The sequence below is a fragment of the Adiantum capillus-veneris genome, chromosome 17 (genome assembly GCF_014529385.1).
Source record: "Adiantum capillus-veneris isolate H3 chromosome 17, ASM1452938v2, whole genome shotgun sequence".
NCBI lineage: Eukaryota > Viridiplantae > Streptophyta > Polypodiopsida > Polypodiales > Pteridaceae > Adiantum > Adiantum capillus-veneris.
Genome location: NC_140947.1, coordinates 117,188,576 through 117,211,001, shown reverse-complemented (window position 1 = coordinate 117,211,001; position 22,426 = coordinate 117,188,576).

Genomic DNA, 22,426 nt, shown 5'->3' with positions numbered 1-22,426 from the left:
TCAAGTTGGTCAATCACAACCGTATAGATTATATAAATTCCACCACATTTTGGTGAGTAATTGCGAACCCATGTTTACCAGTCCTTTTTTGGCCTGTTTGTAAACGGTTGGGGAGATACAACAATACAAATTACCACTCTTATAGAGACAGATAGGCAGGTAAGTATATTTCTAGTGCTAAAGGATATGCTAAGAGCATATGTTAGCAAGAAGCACTAAAGGATATGCTAAGAGCATACATTAGCAAAAAGCGACACAAATATTTATTGTTAGGTTGTCTACCTTGATCATCAGTTCTGATGAGGTTGCTCACTAATGAGAAATGACACTAAGTCAAGGACAACATGTCACTTTTATGGAAAGTTGAGAAGAGGTATTATTGAATGTTACAGTCTCTCTAGAAAGCATAACTCCTGGTCATGCATCTAGACACCTCTTTATTGTGGTAACTCATTTATAATACTCAAGTGAGTTATAAATAGAGTCTACACACTAAGTTGGATATGGGCCAATTACACAAGATGCTTGCAAAGGGACAACAATGTGGAAAATTAATATATTCTTCTTGGTTTCATTGAACCTCCTACTGAACCGGCCAAGGGCAAACCTAGGGGGGTCACGAACCCAACAGGCCAAGGGCCGGTTGTTAGGTGTGGATAGGGGATTCTACATATGGATGGCGAAGGGCCTATATAAAGGGTGGTAGGGTAGAGAATCCTCAAGGCAGTTCTCTAGAGGCTACCTTGATACCCATACAAGCAAAAACATCTCTTGCCTCATCAGCATCCAGCTCACCCTTATCCATAGTAATCTTACCAACACATTAATACTTGCATATCGCATCACTAAGAAAAAACTTGCTTACCACACTTGTAGCTTTAGTTTTCAAAAATCTCCCTTCAACTTGGTTTGTTGAGTCCTCTCTGGAAATCACAATGTATGTCATCTACCATAAACCTGTAGGCATGGTAATCAAATCGACAACCCACTTGAAATGCATAGCTAATGGATATGTGGGATGCATACCATCATGATTCTTCACATTAGAGTACATCTGGCATACCTATAGGCATGGTTATCAAATCAAAAACCCACTTGAAATGCATAAATAGTGGATATGTGGGATGCAATCCATCACGATGCTTTATATTAGAGTACATCTAACATACAAGTTTTAACAAATTGCACATCTTTGTATATGCCTTTTTACCAATACATGTGACATCTAACATACAACACAAGTTTTAGCAAATTGAACCACATCTTTGTACATGCCTTTCTACCAATACCAATCCTTGATATTGCTTGAACACCCCTATATCCTACCCATAGAGACTCGTGAAACTCTTTAATTATATGTAATTGTGTTGCCCTATATCAAACCACCTGTTAAGGAGTTCCCCTTTCTTGCTTTGGATGCCTCCATAGGAAACCATCAAAGACTTTGTGTAAGCAATCCATCTCAAAATAGCTATGTCAAGGGTAGAACAACTCGTGATCATTCCCATCAAAGGCAAACAATCTGTCTCTACAATCATAGAAGCATCAACGAAGTACTCCTTGTCGTCCCTTAGGAAGGTTGCAACACCTCAAAGCTTTTTTCCCCCCTATGGATATATTCTTTACTGAGCGCTTAACACATTTGCACCAAATCTAATTGCATACCCTTTTTCATGGCATCATCTAATGCAACAACCCATCCAAGCCATCCAATACCTGTAGGATTGGTGTTGAATGTCATAATAATTGGCTTCTTGCATTTGTAATCTACTTTCCTTAGCATAAGAGCCATTTGCAACATCTTTTTTAGCTTTTGAACAACCTTCGTATGCTCTTCTCTCCAAAAAAAACCTTTGTTCCTTTTGTAGCAATCGATATAAGACCTCTAGAACATGAGCAACATGTTAGTAAAGGAAACAAATCACAACATTAAGAATTATCCTAAACTAGCAACAAAAGAAGCCATAAGAAAGATGTTGGGTAAATGCGGCCGACGGGTGCCCATGTGAACCTAACTCATTAACTCTTACACACTAACCCTTCATTGTTCATATATACACAAAAGAATAAAGAGACACAAGCTAATGGCATTACAGCTGTGTGTTTCCCCCAATTGTGCTTCCTTCTTCTTCTCCTTCCCCCTTCCTTGCACACACTTGCACGGGGCAACCGCCCTGCAACTGGTATCATAAGAGCCATTTGCAACATCTTTTTTAGCTTTTGAACAACCTTCGTATGCTCTTCTCTCCAAAAAAAACCTTTGTTCCTTTTGTAGCAATCGATATAAGACCTCTAGAACATGAGCAACATGTTAGTCAAGGAAACAAATCACAACATTAAGAATTATCCTAAACTAGCAACAAAAGAAGCCATAAGAAAGATGTTGGGTAAATGCGGCCGATGGGTGCCCATGTGAACCTAACTCATTAACTCTTACACATTAACCCTTCATTGTTCATATATACACAAAAGAATAAAGAGACACAAGCTAATGGCATTACAGCTGTGTGTTTCCCCCAATTGTGCTTCCTTCTTCTTCTCCTTCCCCCTTCCTTGCACACACTTGCACGGGGCAACCGCCCTGCAACTGGTATCATAGCAAGTCGCCTTCCCGTTCCTGCTCCTGCATGTGCAGACCCTCCAAGTCAGAGCTTGGATCAAGCAAGGGAGATCTCTGCAGAGCTTTGAGCAAGTAGACATAGCAAAAGATTTGAAATGTGGTCAAGCAAGGGGATTTGCAAGGCATGTGAAGGGCTTGTAGGGAAAAATTGGAATCTAAAGGTAGAATCGAGCAAGTGAATAGAGGATCAAAGGCTAAGCTAAGGAGCTGCTCAACAAGTTGGGCAAAATTCTGCAAGGCCAAGCAAGTGCATCTTGCTTAAGCTGAAATCGACAATGAGCAAAATCGACAGCAAATTGTAGTGCTGGAGTCGGGCAGTGCAACATCAGGTAGCAGTAGAGGTGAGCAAAATCGATAGTAGCACAATTAATCTCCAATTGTGTGACTTGCATGTGTGCACCCATGCATGCATGCATGTGCACGTGTACACACACACACACACACACACACACACACACACACACACACACACTAGTATACTAGTCATAAGTGGTTTTTTAAAGAAAAACTTCCAAAAAAATTGCCCCCCCCCCTGGTTGCATAATAAAGACAACCTGGGAGTTGGTCCCCGCTTAAACCAAAGCGTGAAGTAATATCATTACATGGGGTAGGCGGCCCCTGTCCACTCTCGATCACCTTCCCCAGGCTATGGCGCTTACAGGCTCGTGCAAATTGAGGGTGGCTGATTGCATTCAAAATTGATGGCTATGGGAGCGTGCATGACATCCTATAAATATAGAGGTGAGGGCAAGCTCTGGCCCTCACTTAGCCCTGGAGTAGGTTTTTTTTCTGCTCATTTTTTTCGCTGCTGTCTGATCTTGATAAAATGGAGCTTGCAGCTCAAGAAACACAGGTACCTTACTACAAAGCTTCGGTTTTTTGTTTTAATGTTGTGGCAGTACCTTGCATAGTAAGAAAGATGTCGTCTACGCTGTGTATATGTCGTAGACTTAGAGAGACAAAATGTCTTTGCCTAGCATTTGAGCAAAATAATGAAGCTTCTTTGAAGCACCTGCATGCAATATAGGTGTCGGTTCTGAGAAAAACCGCTGCATAATCATAACATGGGCATTATTTGTTGGCCTTGGGATTGCTTGTGCATAAAAAGCAACTGGTTTTTTATATTGTACCAATGGGGATAAACACCTGACGGGATGGTGTTACCTCTAGAAATGGCCATATTGGTTTTTTTCAGCCGCTTACCTGCGTTTCGTGGTAAGGTACTTGAGTATGGGCTTTTGGTTATGGGTTTTTGTAGTAAGGTACCTGGTTATGGATTTTTGGCACGGTTGGCTTCAACTGGGAGACTATTGATATAAATACGGTTAACTGTTTTTTTCAAACTACTGGACCGGGGCATGATTAGCATGTGCCTAAAGGCCTAGTTTGCATAAAATGGGCTAAGTTACTGTCAAACACATGCTCGGACTGTCTCTTGCTCGAGTACTGGCTCTTTCTCGAGCAGTCGCTGGTTTGTAGCTACTGGTTTCTTTGGCTCTGCAAGTTGTACGCTACTGGTTGTTATACTGGCGTTTGTGCGCATACTGGTTGATTGGGGCTCTGTTCTTAACCATTGCAGGGCGTTAATTTACATTTTTTTGACATATTGCATGACGTGCAGGATTGGAAGTTATGTGTTAAAAACAACTTGTGTTAGCTTGGCGTGATAAATTGCTGGGCTTAAGTACAGCTTGGCACTTGTAATTTCATAAAAAAACAAATGGTTGGGGTGTTATTCACTGCATCTAGTACCTTTGGTTGATAAACAAGTAAGGTATCTCACTCAGTCAAGGGCCGGAAACTGTCGTTCTTGTAAAGTGGATAATGACTTGTGGATATCTTGGCATTATAAAGGTAAGTATATGGTTGGTATTTTCAGCTTTGGCATAGCTTCCAAGCTATGATACAAAAAATTGGGATTCCATGTGCTAGAAAAGGTCGGACATGACCTATCTTTAAATAAAGGGATACCAATGACTCCATGGGATTACTAAGTCTGAAGGTAAGTATATGGTTGCTATTTTTGGGCTTAAGCATAGTTACCGAGCTATGGATCTTGAAATGTTTTGGACTCTTGGTGGACTTCACCACTCACATTAAAAAGTAAAATGTATCACTCATTTAAAAAAAAAAAGACTACTAAATAACCTAGCTTGTCTAAAGTAATTAAATCCTATAAGATGGACATGGATAACAAATGATATGGTCCATTGATACCTGTAATACACATCCAAGGCTAACTGAATTGTTGTCTTGTTTGGATGGATGCAGGTAAGGACTCTATCTTATCTTGGAGGGTTTCTTTTCTTTGGCAAGAAAACCTTACTGTAATGAAATACTCACTGAGGAACGGGGAAGTTCTTTTACTACTAATCTTACGGAAAGAGGATCTCTTTCCTACAATCATTGTAACTAAATAATTCTGATATTGAGTTATTTTTGTACATATCAGTTCATTATTCCTTGGCCAGCTGTCTTTTGAATGTAAAAATTCAATTATGTCTTATTAGTTAAGATTTAAAAAACTACACACACACACACACACACACACACACACACACACACACACACACACACACACACACACACACACACACACACACACACACACACACACACACACACACACACACACACACACACACACACACACACACACACACACAGACACAGAGTCGACATAGCATCGACATTGATAGGTTTTTTTACATTAGTTTTTCGACAGAACATTGAAGTTTTTTTTATTATAAATGACTCTACATTAGGGTGGGTGCACAACCCCCTCCTTCTCTACCATCGGCTCGAGATTATGATTCACACACACCCTTGACAAAGTTTGGCCTCGATTGAGAGAGAGAGAGAGAGAGAGAGAGAGAGAGAGAGAGAGAGAGAGAGAGAGAGAGAGAGAGAGAGAGAGAGAGAGAGAGAGAGGAAGTTTTATACTCGAGACACGTATCTTCGATCGCCATTTTAGAGCACCAAATGTTCTTCATCAACGTGTTAGCTCAGAAATTCCCCAAGCATCAATTTGGCATGACACCTTCGAGCATCCACGGGTTTCATGCGATTTTGGCATAGAGAGCAGGAGAGATAGGGCATAGGCTTTTTGGGCACTCCATGTTGGCGTTTGAAATCGACATGCATGACCACCCTTTAGATTTTTCACTCGATTGGCATAGTTTTGATTTTGACCTTTCTACGGCTACTCGACTAGCATATTTTCGTTCGCGATGGCAAAAATCGGCATCGAATTCCATAGTCTACACCAACACGCAAGTTTATAGGGGAGCTTTTGAGCCCACGTACACCCAATCTCTATAGGTTTTCAAACCCGCACGGGTACAACGCCTTTTAGGAATTCTTGGTAGTCATTTTGACACCAATTTTCTCTACAGATGGTCATGCATTGACAAATGCATACTTTCTTGAGCACACACAGTGCCATCGAGCTGTTTTGAGAGCAGTTATCACCGTAGGAATAACCTCTTGGAAAAATTAAAGAAAAATGATTTTTTCTTGACTAGTTCACCGGAGGTGAAAGGTAGAGGGAGAACCTAGTGGTAAAGGGAAGGGAAAATATGTAAATGTGAAAAGAAAAGATATGATGTGGTTGTGGAGCCATGCACCCATGATTCAAGGGTCATGAGTGGCTCATATCATCATGGCTTTGGAGCCATATGATGATTCAAACAAATGGGACCCAAGTGGAAGACTTGGAAGCTCTTGGACTCAAGCTATGGAGGAAGGAGTGAAGACAACACAAGTGATGATGGAGCTAATTGGTCAACAAATCACTTGGAAGGAGCTTCTTCATTGGTTGAATGTCCCTAATCAAGCTTCATTTGTACAAATTACACTTGGATCTTAACCTCACTCCTAATCACTCTCTTTCCTATATAAAGAGGCCTTCCCCTTTGTAATTTCAAGCCTCCCTCAGCCCCATTGAGCCTTTGTATCACTCACCATGAGCCCATAAGCTCATTCATTCACTCTATTCTTGCACATCCTAGAGTGCAAATTGTTTCATGCTAGTAACCTCTCCTCCTCTTACTTAGGTTAATTAAGAGAAATGTTTTATATGTGTGTGAGACTGCTTGATGTGATCTTGGCTAATCCTTGAGTGATTGTTTGGTAATCTATATGCTATTTGTGTTGGGAGTGTTTGAAGTCATCCATTCCTTGTACACACACTACGGTTAATGCTTCATTCATAGTGATCTCTCTCTCTCTCTCTCTCTCTCTCTCTCTCTCTCTCTCTCTCTCTCTCTTTGTGTAGCGGTCCTAGTCCACGCTTCCAAGACTAGGTGGTGCCCTCATCTCATTTCCCTTGTGGCGCAATGGAGTTTGTTTTGGTGTAGAGGCCGCCATTCCAAATTTCCTTCGTCAACACTTTCGTGATACAGGTTGCTGGAGTACCCTTTTTTGGTATCCTCGCCATAGGGTATGTATATGGATGAACACTTTTGCTTTTGACACTGAGTTGTGGTCACATGACACTTTGTTACGTCAGTCTTATGCCCAGTGGTTGCTTTTGTTAGTTTAGGCATTGATTTTGTCCTGTCAGGTTTGAGAATTTTCTCCCCGTACAGAGGAGACTTTGCCGGATTTTTCCCGTGAGACGACCATTTGCGTTCTTGACACACTTAACTGCTTAGAGCTAGTGATTCTATGGCATTTTGTCTTGAGTTTCTACTCTTGTTTTAGGGGAAACTCTGCAAAATTATCCCATCAATTTTTTCCATAAACTTTTGGTTTTCCCTTGAGTTATGGCTCCTAGTAGTGCTTTGAAAAGGCAAGACTACTACATAAAGAAGTTTGATGGAACAAATTTTATGATTTGAAAGCAACATATGCTTGACGTCTTGGTCAACAAGGGCCTAGTAGCGCCATTGAAAGAGCTAGAGAGAAAGCTTACACTGATGATTAGTGGGGAGAGTTAGATGCCCGTGTTATGGCCATGATTATATTACATCTTGGCAAGACCATATTCTTCACGATTATGGATAAGACTATACCACGAGAGCGTTGGGACTATCTATGCATAGCTTGGGATAAAAAAACTGCTTCTAACAAATTTTTCTTGATGAAGAAACTTATGCGTTTGAATATGAAAGAAAATATATGAAAGAAGGTACCAGTGTTAGTGCACACTTGAATGAGTTTAATAGCATCTTTTCTCAATTGACATCAAAAGGGTTGAATCTTGATGATGAAATGAAGGACATTTTATTGTTATGCTCTTTGCCTTCTTCTTGGGATACATTCAATACTACGATTAGTAACTCCACACCAAGCCGTAAAGTAAGATTCGATGATGTTACTAGTGCATTGCTCACCAAGGAGATTAGACGTCAATCTCTTGATAGTGGTGGGCATGGAGATGCATATATGGCAAGTGGCCATAATCGCCATAGGCAAAGAGGTGGACGTAGCCGCAGATGTGGTCATTCACATGATTGTAAGGATCGCCACAATTGTAGCAAGAGTCGAGGCCGTGACTTGAGAAATGTAGAACGCTGTCATTGTGGTAATAAAGACCATTTAAAAAAAGATTTTTTGTGTTTTATAGCGTGAAAAGGGCAAAGCTATTGTGAAGTCTGACGCTCCAAAGAGCAGTGTAAACATAGAGGAGATCAATGTGGTTGAATCTCCACCTCCAGAGGTTGTTCTTGACGTGCAACAGTCATAAGATGTGTTTGTTCTCACTTTCAATTTGAGTCCAAATGCATTATGGGCTCTTGATGAGTGTTATGCGCAAAATTGGATCATTGATTCAGGTGTCAGTTTCCATGTTACTCCCCATAGGGAGTGGTTCTCCACATATACTGCTATGCATGGTGCCATCAAGCTTGGAGATTCTTATCAGCTTGATAAATGCAATATGGGAGATGCCAAGTTATGCATGACAAATGGCACCAAATTTATGCTTCATGGAGTCAGACATGTTCCTAAATTGACTAAGAGTTTGGTGTCAGTTGGTCAGCTTGATTTTTTAGACTATACTACTGTTTTTGGCAATGGTTCTTGGCTTGAGCATAAAGTAGATTTTGTGAGTGAGCATGTGCGTGCATGCGGGGAAGGGGAGAAGCACAAGATGCTGTGGGTGGAGCAGCCTCAGGAACTAATGAGTGAGGAACTCCTTATTCTTATGTATACAAAGAATAAGGAAGTGTACATACGGTGGATGGGCGGCCGGACACCGGACATCCGGCCCTAGGCAAAGGTGCAATGCCTTTACCCCAACAAACTCCCACTTAAAGGCGATGCGCCGATAAGTGAGACCTACTAGCTAAACTACTAGTATGCACAAGAACTAGGTGAGAGATTCTCTCAACCTATGCCCACTGGCTCACTCTATAGATCTACACGCAGTCGTATCGGCTCTGGTTGTAGGCGAGTGTATGTACTCATGCTAGAGACTTCATCTAATCCCACTGTATGGTTTGCAAAACTCCACTATGCATCATGCTAGTGTCATCCATCGCACAATTGACAACCCCTGCTGCAAATACTCCCATTGCAGCTGCGAGGTCGGGCCTCGACACTAACAAGTCAAACATGAAACGCCCGAACGCTGACAAAATCTGCGCAAACCTGGTTGTAGTCGCCTCCCCTATTCTATCTTGCAATCACTGCATCATCAGGACTACCCATCACGTATGGATGTGTCAACACCGACACTGGAAACCTACGTCCTTGTCACCCATAGGCAAAACTGTGCGTCCTCGCACCAACTCATCAGCCTCTAACATGAGCATATCAAACAACTCCATCTCTGTCATCTCTGTCTGTGTCTCTAGGGAGCAGACCTACTCTGCCTCTGCTTGCACAAACTTTGACAACACTTTTTGTGTCGCACTAGAGCGCTGCCGCTCTATCTATGTCTCTAAAAAGTCTACTGGCACGTCTTGCACTACTAAATGCTCTGTCTCGTGAGCATGGTGGAGCCCACATGCAAAGGAGACACGTCTTGTCTCTTGCTCAAAGCATGCCAACAACAAAATCAAGACTATGCGGTCTCAAACCTCAGATACATGCATAGGATATACCAAGCCTTTGTGGGCTCCTCTGGCAATCACTAATGAACCGCAATGAATGTGGAAAGACTGCTCTCTAAGCAGTACCTAAAAACCAAAGTCTGCTAATTGTATCACTGAGTGTACTGCAAAGACTGTGCAACCTGTGAGCAAAATCACTGGCAAACTAACACACACTACCTTATCGATTGGTAAACATGTCAATCGAAAAAATTGTACAAGAGTTGTGCACGCTCAAGGGAAAACCCGCTCTAGAATGGGCCATCAGAGCCGTATGTGTCGATATGTGTTGTCGAAGCCGAAAAACTGGAAAATCATCGAAGTCGAAATGCCGGGGAGACTACGTCGGAGTCGTGGGCTGCTCTGGATGGAGGTAGGGGAGAGCTAATGCCACTCTCGCTCTATCATCTCCTGCTAATGTCGAGATCTGGATGCCAATGTGCCAGGGGCAATCGTCGTCGATGTCTTCTTCTATCGCCAGACGGAAGCACGCTAGCCGAATAGTCGCGTGATCGGTGTGGAAATCGATGTCGGAACGGCTAATCGCCGATGCTTGAGATCGATGCCGAGCCAATGCAAAACGACGAGAAGAACGCTAAAGCTGAGCCGCCAAAATAGTGTAAAAAAACTGATGCTAATAGTCAATGCTTGAAGCTGTAGAGGAGGAATGCCGAGAAAATCGTCCGGGAGAAACACTCTCAACCAGGATGTCGTAGTCCGGGCCAAAGAGGAATCGCCAAGTCGTAGTCATCAAAAACCTAAATCCCTGTTCTCGCTCTCTCTCCACTCGATCACACTCTCTCAAGCCCTCTCTCTCTCACAGCACTCTCTCACTTGCTCGCTCTCTCTCACGCTCTCTCTAGCGATGAGAGGATCTCTGTCTGGTTCCTTTCTTTCCCTCAACTCACACTTTCTCGGGCTTGTGTGAGTGGGGGGCCTAACTGGCGAGTCGATGATGGGGAAAGAGGGGTGTCGAGGGCTTGTGATGGGAATGGACCCTTGCACACAAAAGATAGTGTGCAAGGTCAATTAAAAAAAAATCAATTTTATTTTGCAGAACTATCGAAATGCGACTCTGTCTGTTGTCAGATGAGTGTGTGTGTGTGTGTGTGTGTGTGTGTGTGTGTGTGTGTGTGTATGCACCACCACCACCACATGCTTTGCTGAATTTGGCTGCTGCGCAATTTGAGTATAACTCAATTGTGAACAACAAGACATGGGACTTGGTTGAATTTACAGAATGCAAGCACGCCTTACCTTGCAAATGGGTTAACAAGAAGAAGTTTTCATATGATGATCCTAAAGCTAAGTACAAGGCTAGATTGATTACTAAGGGATTCAAGCAGCAAAAGGGAGTTGATTTTGATGAAATCTTCTCGTCACTGGTGAAGATGACTACATTGCGTACAATGCTTGGCCTAGTAGCCATAGAGGACATGGAGCTTGTCCAAATGGATGTGAAGACACCTTTTCTTCACGGGGATTTAGAAGAGGATGTTTACATGAAGAAACTTGAAGGTTTTGAACAGCCTAGCAGGGAGGAGCTTGTATGTAAACTCAAGAAAGCACTTTATGGCTTAAAGCAAATTTCTAGACAATGGTATAGAAAATTTGATGCTTTTATGCGTCCCAGTGTTTTAGAAGGAGTCAAGAGGATCACTCCTTGTATACAAAGAAACCCAGTGATGGTTCTTTGGTTCTCATTTTATATGTACATGACATGCTCATTGCATGAAAGACCACTGAGGAGATTGCCAAAGTGAAATAAATGTTGAGCGGAAACTTTGCTACTATGAAAGATCTGGGCCAAGCAAATCATTTTCTTGGTATGCGTATCAAGTGGGATAGGAAAAGAGACAATTTTGAGTTATCTTAGAAATCCTATATCCACAAAGTCTTGCAGCATTTTAATATGCAAGGGAAGGTAGTGAGTACTCCACTACCATCATATTTGAAACTTAACAAGGAATATTCTCCCAAGTGAGATGCTGAGAGAGAAGAAATGGAAAATGTGCCATACTCTTCAGTTGTAGGCAATCTTATGTATGCTATGGTATCTATAGGCCAGACATTGCATTTGCAGTGGGAGTGCTTAGTTGGTATACGCTTCGGCAATAGTGATGCATCTATTGTTGTTTACACGGATGTAGATTATGCGGGTTGCAGAGATAGTAGGAGATCTACGTCCGGCTACATTTTCATATTTGCAGGAGGAGCCATTTCTTGGAGATCATCTCTCCAAGATTGTACGTCTTCTTCCACTATAGAGGCTAAAGTATGTTGCAGTGTCAGATGCTAGCATAGAAGCTATATGGTTGGCACGTTTAGTGGGATACCTATACATTCAACAGGTTCCAGTTTTGCATTATGATAGTCAGAGTGCCATTGCTTTGGCAAGGAATTCCCTATTTCATTCAAGTCAAAGCACATTGAGGTGAGGTATCATATCATTTGGGATGCATTGACGGATAAGTGCTTGGAACTTGTCAAGGTCCACACTGACAACAACCTAGTAGATGCCCTTACAAAGAGCCTAGCTACGGAGAGATTTGCACATTGCATTGAGTTAATGGGTGTAGATTGAGAAGTTTTGTACAAGGATGAAGCTGTCGTGTGTCACGATTGTACATACCGGATATAATTGCCACTTACGGCCACATCGACCTTTAAGTGGGATATTGTGGGGTAAAGGCCATGTGATTGGGTGCCCATGTGAACCTAACTCATTAACTCTTACATACTAACCCTTCATTGTTCATCTATACACAACCTTCCTTGAACACACTCGCACGGGACAACCGCCCTTCAAAAGAGGCACAAATGGCCATTACAAGTGCTTCTTCTAATGCAAATTTTGTGTAGAGTATACATTCTAGAGTGGAGATGAAGTATACATTTGTCATTATGACCCTTTTGTTCAGGATGCAATGTATGTATGGTAGTGACCATAGATTGACATGTATGGTACTTTGAAAATTGTGCTACGAAGCACGTCATATCTCATCATGATATGTTCACTCTTCTTAAGGTTATCCCTAACAAGAATACTATTATGTGTGTTAGTATTGCCTCTTATCCATTCAAGGGAGCAAGATATTGTGTGGTTATTGACATGATTCATAGCTATTTCATACTTCTTGATGCAATGTATGCACCTAGGATCAAGAAGCACTTATTATCTATTTCTACATATGTGAAAGATTCAACATACACTATTTTTAATTCAATTACTAGTTTGAATTGAAAGATTTAGCATGCACATTTTGGTCTTCTAAATATTGCCAATTTGTTGCATATGCAAAAAATTGAGGCGGTTGTTTTGTTGCATCCAGAGTCACCATTTTGACATGTATCTAAAGTATATTTTGAGAAAAAAGGAGCATTCTAAGTATACATAGGTCGGTACAATGTAAGCTACTCACAAATTGCAACTTGTCCACTTTGACATTGGTGGACTGTGCATATATCATCTTTTATGAGCCATTTATACTTGAGGACTTTCAATGATGACTACTCAAGGCATCCTTGTATACATACAATTAAGACAAAGATTGAAGTTCTTTGTGCTTTAAGAAAATTATGTGTATGGCCCAAAGTGTATATGGTGTAACATGATCACCCTTCGTTTTATATATATAGAGAGAGAGAGAGAGAGAGAGAGAGAGAGAGAGAGAGAGAGAGAGAGAGAGAGAGATGAAATGAAATGATATATTAACGTCTACAAAAGGCCAAAATGACCTATGAGACTAACAAGTTACAAATTGGTCAATCTAATACAAAGTCTGTGTGCTGAAAGAAAGACAAACATCCTAAACAAAATTTTGTAGTGAAAATGAAAGTGGGAGAAAGACTAGAGACTCTCTAGTCAATACAAAGGCATGCCCATATGGTTTTTGGCTTGAGGCTACTTGTGTGATGTGTATGTACTTAGCAAGTGTCTCACAAAGGTCTTGCATTGTATCACTTTGCATGAAGCTTAACGAGCAAGACGACTTCATTTGGTCACTTGCATGTCTTTGATTATTTCACCTGCACTTTAGCACTTGAGGAAAAATAATAAAATTAGACAATAAGGCTATGAAATATATTTTTGTGTATAATTTTGAAAGCAAGGGCCACAAGTTGTATCATTTGCAAAACCAAACAGACAATTATACACCTAAAAAAATGTGTGACACACTATTGACTCTTTGTACTAGTGGTTGACAATCACACGTAGAGCATGATCAAGCAAAAACAATATAAGCCTATGCAAGTTTCAAATGATGAAATAGATAATCTTATTCTTGATTAAAATGTGCATAAAGTACTAGATGAGAACAGGGTTGATGATGAGGAGGCTAAAAGTAAGCCAAAATGGCTAGTGCATACATTAGATGATTGTAAATTGGATGCACCTAGTTGTATTCATACTAGTTTAGTTGTCTCGTTTTGGACTATAATCCATTGCTATTTGTATGGAGACACATTTAAATCTTAGTATGTAGGATGATCAAGATCATGTTGACGGCATCATTTTTCTACAAGCCGTTGGTTACCATGGTAATGTATGCAATGCAAAGTCGGGGGACATTCAATTTGCAATCTCATAGGTGAGAAATTTTATGCATAGAATACACTTTAGGCATTTTTAGGCTACAAGTAGATCTTTTGTTGAGTGGAAATATATATCTTGGGTTGCTTTACCTGGCAAGGGGGAATCATTACTACCAAATTTTCATGGTTCTTGGGTGAGGCTATCTTGGTTGCTATGACACTCATGTGTCCACAAATGATGTTTGCTTCAAGCTTGATAGTGTTGGGGTATAGGCGTTTGTGCCTTGCCCGGCCGCCCAGAGTCTGGGCGCCCACTAACTTGTATACCTTATACATAGCATAAGTGTATAGGGGGCTGCTCACTCTTTGGAGTCTCCCCACCCACATCGTGTGTGTGTATCCTTCTCTCTCTTTCACTCTCCGTCTGTGGTGCTCCCCGATCCCCTTCAATTGGTATCAGAGCGACTGGTGTGAGAGCGTAGATGGACGGCTTCGCGATGAACTCGTCAGCTATGGCGGAGAGGTCACAGATCTGAGCAAAGAAATAGAGGAGGCTTGTGGGAAGCCATACAGAGGCTTGCAGGAGAGCTCTCAGGAGCTTCCTAGTGCTCACAGATCAGAGTTCCTCTACAGATCAGCCCACAGTGTACATCATTTTCCCTCTTCGGGCAAGCTTTGCAATGGCTACATCGGCGACAGATTGGAGCTTGGAGCTTCCATAGACATGGGAGCATTGTGAGATTGATGCATTCAGCTCATGCATCGAGGTGGGAAGTGAGTTTGAGCCTTGCTATGAGCTCAAAGAAGCACAAAAGAAAGTCGTTCAGTTTTTGGCAGTTTGACAGTAGTCTACTGTTTTGCTCATAACTTGAGCTACAGAGCTCTGATTCCAAAACTTTTTGGTTCAAAACGGAGCTGGCTTTGAGCTCTACGACTTTGTAGAAGGAATTGTTTTCTAATTCAGAGTGCAAGTGGGTCTGAAATTAAAAACACAGAGACTGTTTTTCATGACAGTTTTGGGCTCTGTTGTTTTATTTGCTGCAGACAGCTTACCCGTGTACACTGCAGGTAGCAGGCACATATGAGGCATTACAAGATCGGGTTTGACTCCCAGGTACAGGTTGAGTCTAGTACTCCCACAGGTGTTGCCAGTTGCAGTTGAGTGGTTCTTCTGCAGTGTTGTGGCTTGCATACATGGTGTTTGAGCGGGTAATGCTCTATGTATGCTTATGTGATGAGCAGTAGATCTTGTGAGCAAGTGCAGAGGTTGGTTATGGATGACATGTATGATCACCTGTGGTACTCTTTGTGAGCATTTGTTGGACACAGGTTTGCAGAGCTTATGCATGTATGTTGAGTGTAGTTTGATGCGCATTGATTGCTCATTGTATTGAGCTTGCAGGACAATGGTTATTTTGTGTTGATAGCCATTGTGCGTCGAGACTCTGGCGAAATTTTCCCAGGAGTTTTATGTGTATCATTTATGCGATCTAGGTAGAGATTGCGGGTTGCACTCAGCATTTGTGTGCGGTGTTCTCTGCAGGTGGGCGATTTGTGCGTGTGTATGCATCGATACCGCACAGTGTGGGCTTGGTGATTAGCTCACAGATGTATCTCTATGACGGCGTGTGTGCAGGTGATCTTCAGACCAAACAAGTCATAACTTCTTGGAGAAGTTTTGGGCTAATTCTTTATGCGCTACGGTTGGTACGTAGTGTGGGGCTGAATTACGGACTATTTTTGGCCATGCAAGAGGGCTGAGAATTTTGTAATTTTGGGCTGAATTTCAGGGCTGATTCGGTGAAGATTATGCACAAGGTTATGGTCGTCATGAATGCGTCTTGTAAGTAGTGCGTTTGATTGCAGTGTGATACTAGAGCAGGCGAGGCTTGTATTGACATTGCTGGAGCTCTATTTTGGAGTGTATCTCACAGGTTTTACATTGTGTTTCTGGCCATATTTGTAGATAGTTTCTAGGTGTTGTTGGTGAGGTGGTTTTGCTTTCTAGTTTGCTACATTGTGCTCATGGCAGAGACAGGTGATCGCTCAGGTTATGATCTCTCCGAAATGTGCATGTTTGATGGGTCAGACTTTGCAGCATGGAGAGAGTGTATGCTTGATGCATTGACATAGCGAGGGTTGCATCGACCATTGAGTGGTGATGCACGTAGATCTTCAAACATGTCTAACGATCAGTGGCAAGAGCTAGAGGAGATGGCACTATCTACACTCTCTTTGCACCTTGCGGAATCTGTATATGCTCTTGTTATGTATGAGACTACTTCGAGAGCACTTTGGCGCAGATTACATGAAATGTATGATAGATCCGAGTCATCATGGACTCGTGTGAGACATGTACATTCACGAGCACGCCGACAGGTGACATGTTGGTATTGTGGTCATTCTGGACACGTTAGACGGCGTTGTTTTCGTCGTATGCGACATCGTGGGAGACATGGCAGTCTCAGAGATGTATGTAGTGATGCCATGGACTCAGCTGCTTTGACAGTTGAGGCACATGTAGTGTCGGAGTATACTAGTGACGGGGATGTCACTTTTACCTCGAGCTATGCACGAGATACTATACATGTGGATAGTGCACTCCCTTCGCAGTGGTTGCTAGACGCAGATGCTATGTTTCATGTCACGCCGCATCGTGCATGGTTCTGTAGCTATTCTAGCGGGATGCTTGGCAGTGTACGTTTGACCGATGGATCGGTGCATGCGATAGCAGGTGCAGGAGATGTGAGACTGTCATTACCGAGTGGTGCATCTTACTTGTTACGACATGTGCGCTATGTACCAGATTTGACAGTGAGTTTGATCTCGATTGGTTAGCTTAGAGATTGTGGATGTCAGATTTTGCTACGAGAGCGAGATTTTGTGATGCATTTGGGTTCGCTAGTGATTGCGAGAGGTGCCAGGAGTGGTACAGGTTACCCATTGCATGTGGATCACGGGAGAGACGGTGTTGTCTCTGTGATCACGCAACCAGGTAGAGAGCGAGAGAGCAGGCGAGTCTCTTTTGCTTGTGGGTTGTAGGATGCTTTGCATGGAGTGTAGAGTAGTGAGCTCGTTGTGCACACGGTTGGGGCACAACTTGAGCAGTCACACAGAGAGGTGACAGAGTCAGACATGCATGCTTTGCTAGTGACTGAGCAAAGCAGAGAGTCAGTTGTGCGAGATACTTCTATGCAGGATAGACAGGTAGAGCGGTCTTGCTCTAGTGAGTCACGACAGGAGGACGTTGTGAAAGAGTCTATGCATACGGAGTTAGAGCATGAGAGCTCTAGTGAGTCACAGCAGATTGAGTGGTCATGTTTGCAGTGGATGATTGCAGAGGAGACTGAGATGTCAGCGATTATGCAATCATTCCTTTCTATGCTCGACAGTGAGCATGGGGATATAGTTGTGCAGGATATGTCTTCCAGCAGACACCTAGAGCAGCTGGTTTGCTCCGAGGTTGCACGACAGGTTGATGCGTCTTTTGTGGACAGTCAGGAGATGCATGTGGCTGACACGCCTTATGAGTCAGAGATGCCTATTGCCAGGGATATATATGTTGATGCATGCTCCGTAGAGCTAGCAGGGCCCGCTAGCATTGCATCGGCATTTGGTGGTTTCATGTATGAGATGTTGATCTTGAGACCGGATATCGCAGCTGCAGTGGGAGCATTTGCAGTTGGGGTTGTCAGTCGTTTGTTGACTGATGATGGCATAGTGCATGAGGGAGATATGCAGGTATTGCGTACATACTTGCAGTATCTGTGCGGTACGTCTGGTGGTGTATGGACTTACACGGGAGCAGGACAGCCGGATGCACACGATCACAGCCAGCCAGTGGGCATCGGTTGAGAGCGGTTTTCTCTCGTCTTTTGTAGTCTTTAGACTAGGTTCTCTGGGTTAAAGGCACAGTCGCCTTTAAGTGGGAGGTTGTTGGGGTATAGGCGTCTGTGCCTTGCCCGGCCGCTCAGAGTCTGGGCGCCCACGGACTTGTATACCTTATACATAGCATAAGTGTATAGGGGGCTGCTCACTCTTTGGAGTCTCCCCACCCACATCGTGTGTGTGTCTCCTTCTCTCTCTCTCTCACTCTCCGTCTGTGGTGCTCCCCGATCCCCTTCAGATAGGTCTTTCATACCATGGTTGAGGAAGAGGTAGCCTACTATCATCACTTCTACTTGTTAAGTGTGCGTGTAATCTAGTTTTTATAGCTACAACTGAGTGTGTTCTCTAGTTTTTATAGCTACAACTGAGTGTGTTCTCTTATATGTTTTACAAAATTTTTGGGTGTTGCAGCACATTCTACCACCACTGTTTTTATCGGCATTTAGATTGCATTGGCTATTGTGAAGAACCTAGTATTCCATGATTGCACTAAGCACATCGAGGTGTGGTACCAATATGTTAGGATAAGGCTCTGTTAGGTTCATGGGTAACACCTGTTGTCTACTGGATGCTTAAGTGGCATGGAATCATGTGGTAGCATGTGGAAAAGACACCTAAAGGTGTAGATACCCATGAGGGGCATTTCTAGAGGGTGTGGAATCACCTAAAATTAGTTAAAAGGTCTTTGAAGTGGCCTAAAAGAGCACCCACGAGTTCACAAGTGGATTTGGGCCGATTTTAAGCTTCCTATGATGTCATGTATGATGCCATATGAGATGCGTATACTAGCTCTATCTAATGAGCCTCTTTGTACTTACTTTGAATCAATCTAGTCATCAAGTTTTAATTTACACTCTATTTCAATCTGTAGAGTGCAATTAAGTGTTCATTATTATGCAAATGCCATGAATGGGTCTCTATTTTATCCATGCTAATCTCTATTGACTCTCTACAAGAGAGATTAGTCTTGAATCAATCTAGTTATCAAGTGTTTATCTACACTCTATTTTAATCTCTAGAGTGCAATTAATTGTTCATTATTATGCAAATGCCATGAATGGCTCTCTATTTTATCCACCCTAATCTCTATAGACTCTCTACAGGAGAGATTAGTCAAGTTTTTATCTACACTCTATTTCAATCTGTAGAGTGCAATTAAGTGATCATTATTATGCAAATGCCATGAATGGGACTCTATTTTATCCACCCTAATCTCTATAGACTCTCAAGAGAGATTAGTCTTGCTTAAACGCCTATGCCTGCTAAGCTTGTTGATCTTTTCACAAAGGATTCTCCTCTTGAGAAAACCAAAGCTTTTTGCAAAGCTTTGGGCTTACTCCCCTTTGTGGCTTGATCAAATTTCATAGGACTTGGCATTTTCCCATACATGAGCAATAGCTCAGGTTCATCACATCACTTGTCCCATGATTTGCTGTGTGTGAATACACTTAGGATTGTCGGGGCACCTTTTCTCTAACTAGGAGGTTTTTTCTCCAAATTTCTTATCAACCAATAGCCCTAGGGCATCTCTCACTCTAGTACTTCCACGCTAAGGTATACTACTTATTGTGTTGTGTGCCCATAAACTTCCCCTTCTTCTTTAAGCTTTGTATGTGAATCCTAAATCCAACAAATATCTCCACAATCAGTTGTAAAACAATCAAGAAGATAAGGAACAAGTTTTAAATAATCAAACAGAAGAATATAAAGCTAATCAAAGAAAGGAATCATTAGAGAAAGGAGAATCCCAAAGAGAAATGTGTTATCAAATAACAAATTTGTTCACAAAGTATTGCTTAATGTTCTCCAAAAATAATGTCACATTGTCATCAGCATTCTTATACGGGTTTAGACACTACCCCAATATGAAAAATTAGAGGTAAAGCCCACCTGAACTAGTGGGCCCAAGAGATGAAAATAAACAAAACTTAGTGTAATTCTCTTGTATGTATTTGCTAATTATAATGTTATCTCGCATTTGGTGATTACTTATTATCTCACCTCTTTTAATATTTTTACCTACTTATCCTAGCATCAATTTTTGCATATGTCAAAAGGAGAGAGATCCATATTAATAGATAAAGACCTATTGACACACACACACACACACATAGACACATAGAGGAATGTGTCTATGCTTCATACTCTCAATCATTCCTTAGTCAGCACATGAGGCATTACAAGGTAACTGTGACCGATGAGGATGTCACATTGTGTGTCAAGGACAAGCTTGTCAAGCACAAAACTTTTGCTACAACTCCAAAGGTGTGGTAAGGCCGTAGCAAGGGCTCATCCACTAAATATGCTTACACCGAAATTGGAACACATTTTATCTACATGGGGAAACTTTGGAGTGGTCACTCATCAAAAGCTCCCTATATCACCTACGTTTAACAGGTTATTAATAATACCCCAATATACATGTTACATTTATAACGTGGGCCTATTAAAAAACCCCCCACTCACCTCTTAATGTATGTATAAAAGTATACATTTGTGACCATTAAAAATCTTCTCCGATTAACTTACGTGGTAGAATACACATTTTGAAAAGTGATTGTTCCAAGGGGGAAACCAACAAAGAGTTCATCATAAGGGCACAATGTGGCATCATGACAGAGAGTGGGGGGCTCAAAGCAAGAGCTCAAAGCAAGAGCAAACATGGGATAAGTATGCAAGTGTGAGCTCAACTCGTGACTTTTTACGACCTGCAGATGGTGATGTTAATGTTGTGTTCTGGGTGGCACTTAGTATTTCAACATTTTCAACCCTTGTTCAAGCTGCAAGGACAAGGGGTTTTTAGGGGTGTAGGTTGTGTTAAAATTTGTGGAAATCCCCCAAACACCTCTCATATTTCCAAAATCCACAGAGGTCATCCACAAATACTTCCAAAAAATCTCAGAAATATGTCTTGAATGCATGGCACATGATGCTTTGGAAACCCCTTATATTAGACAAATTCGTCAATCTTGCAAACCTCTCTCAAGATATTATGTTTTGCAACTTTTCATAGGAAAATTGAGTCTTCCTTAATATAAGATGACAAAAGTAGGATTTTTGGTGATATTGTGGGCTCATAGGATGACAAGAGAGGTGATTTTTGTCAGATACCCTTGCCCGTCAAATTTTGGAGATTAAAATAGTTTTTGCTGATTTAACATATTTTTTGAAGAGAGATTGGCATTTCTATCTGTTAAAGACAAGGAAATAGCCCCAAAAGTCAACCTTGAATGAAACAATTCATTGTTTGTAGACGCAAATCCTCGTCACTATATGGCACGGCTCTGGCTAGGGGGGATCTAGGGCCCAAATTTGGGGGCACGAGGTGACTTTAATCTCGGCCGTCGGATCACGCAGTGAACTGGGGGTGAACTCGAGGTGAACTAGGAGGTGAACTTGGGGCAATAATGGTGCCCCAAGTTCACTCCTAGTTCACCCACCTAGTTCACCCCTAGTTCACCCGCCTCGCGGGGTGTGGGTTGAACCTGGGACGTCTCGGTTGCCACATGAATGCCTTACCACCACGCTAGCGCGCATCGCTGTCCATGTTGGCATGGCACATGATCATACCCTAGTTTAGACGCCCCTAGTTCATCCCCAGTTCACCCACCCCTAGCTTACCCGCCCCTAGTTCACCGTTAGTTCACCCCTAGTTCACTGTGTGATCCGATGGCGGAGATTAAAGCCGCCTCGCACCCCCAAATTTGGGCCCTAGATCCCCTCTGACCCAAAGCCGTGCCATATAGTGACGAGGCAAAGGAATGCCACTGGCTGAGAGCTATTTGGTGAGAAATATGGTCTAAGGCACTTGAAGATAAATCTCTTTTGTAAAAAAAGGACAAGCTATACAAAAATTAAAGACGAGCTTGGAAGAAGCAAGGTTCGATCCTATTACCTAAATTTGCCCCTTCCAAGCGACCATCATTCTCTCTGTGGGATGTACAATGCACAAGGCTCGGGAAAAGATAGGTTTGCTTTATCCAAAACTTGCTCAAATTAAAAAACGGCCAGCTCACATTGGTGTGGGGGAATGAAAGCCGTCTCAATTTTCACCAATTTTAGTGTTAATTTTTTCTTTTCCTTTGTAATTTTCCTTCTCAAAATTGCTAAAAAATGGCTCATGCGAGAGCGAAAAGGATATCCGAGCCTTTGACGTACACACGTGAACCCGAAGATGCACCAGCACAAGAAAACAGAGCGCAACGGAGCTTTGAGCGGGGTACGAAGCCGACGTGCCGCGACGAGACCATAGTGACACAGGGTACTTTCATCAGAGCTGATGATCTTGGGCGGAAAGTGAAAAGAGGCCCATGCCCGCACCCACCTAAGCGCGCAGCTTTCCATT